The following is a 1,250-nucleotide window of genomic DNA, read 5'->3' as shown; positions in this document are numbered from 1 at the left end:
CATAATAGGAAGCATTTATATTATCAATTTATTTTTCAGTCAAGATGCCAAGGGTAGAAACATCACAGTTTCTGAGTTCCTATAAACTGCACTACACCCATCCTATAAAGTTAGCACAGAAGATGCTGAGTGGTGCAGTCACAGTAATGGAAGCTCAAGAATTCCTATTCAAAATTCAGACAGGCCCAAGGAAACTTGGGCAGGGACAGTGATGCAGGTAGCTCATAGCTGAAGTTGTAATAACAGGGAAACTCCTTCAAAGGTCCTATTCAAATAGCAAGTGACTGAACTGCCTGTGAAGGTGGAATGCAATATCAAGCAGAAGGGCTGGCTTGCACTGTACCCAACACCGTTGCAGGCCAAAATTCACATCTTGTAAGAAGTTACACCTCAAAGGGAAGAACACTGGCAGAAGGAATCTTCAGAAATTGCATTGGTGGAGTTGTTAAATATTACTGTTCCTACTGCAGTCTTTCCTACTTAAGGACAGAATAATAACCATTGCTCAAGTTTAAAAAAAAAATAAAAGAACATCTGGCAGAGACTAAACAGATCATTTCATATACAAAAATAAATTGTTAAGTAACTGGAAATCCTTCAAAATGTAAGAGCATATGCAATCTTTATGACAGCTGTTGCTGCATGCTCCAGCCATGGTGATTAAGTGAAATAAAAATCCTTTTCCATTTAATCAGTGCTCAGTAATAACACACTAGATGCTACTTTTATAGGTTCTTCGCGTCTCCAAACATATGTTTCTAGAAATCTCTAAAACACAATTGCTCTACATTTGATTTCTAGAGGCTTCAGTTCATGGCTGCCCCTTCTGTGCGTTCAATGCACCACCAGAAGAGATTCCACAGCCAATAGCTTCTATATGTACATGTAGCTTGCCAGAAGCAAGAAGTATAAAATACTTCAAAAGAAGTGCTTAACTGTTCTAAAACAAGAAAGGAACAGTTTGGATATGTATCTGTTCTGGTTTCGGCTGGGATAGAGTTAATTTCCTTCCTAGTAGCTGGTACAGTGCTGTGCTTTGGATTTAGGATGAGACCAATGTTGATAACACACCAATGTTTAGTAGTTGCTAGGTAATGCTTACACTAGTCAAGGACTTTTCAGCTTCCCATGCTCTGCGGACTGAGAAGGCTGGAGGTGCACAAGAAGCTGGGAGGGGGCACAGCCAGGACAGCTGACCCAAACTGGCCAAAGGGATATTCCATACCATGTGACATCATGCTCAGTACATA

General features: G+C 40.2%; 1 protein-coding gene across 2 annotated transcripts in view; it reads right to left on the bottom strand.

Annotated features, from left to right (window-relative positions):
* The window catches only part of RYK (receptor-like tyrosine kinase), a 46,383-nt gene that overhangs the window by 44,633 nt on the left and 500 nt on the right, over nt 1-1,250 (bottom strand). The gene's annotated exons all lie outside the window — the stretch shown is intronic.

Source organism: Aptenodytes forsteri, unplaced genomic scaffold (assembly GCF_000699145.1).
Source record: "Aptenodytes forsteri isolate BGI_AS27 unplaced genomic scaffold, ASM69914v1 Scaffold679, whole genome shotgun sequence".
Taxonomy (NCBI): Eukaryota; Metazoa; Chordata; class Aves; order Sphenisciformes; family Spheniscidae; genus Aptenodytes; species Aptenodytes forsteri.
The sequence above is the reverse complement of the archived record's forward strand: the minus strand, read 5'-3'. Positions and strand labels throughout refer to the sequence as shown.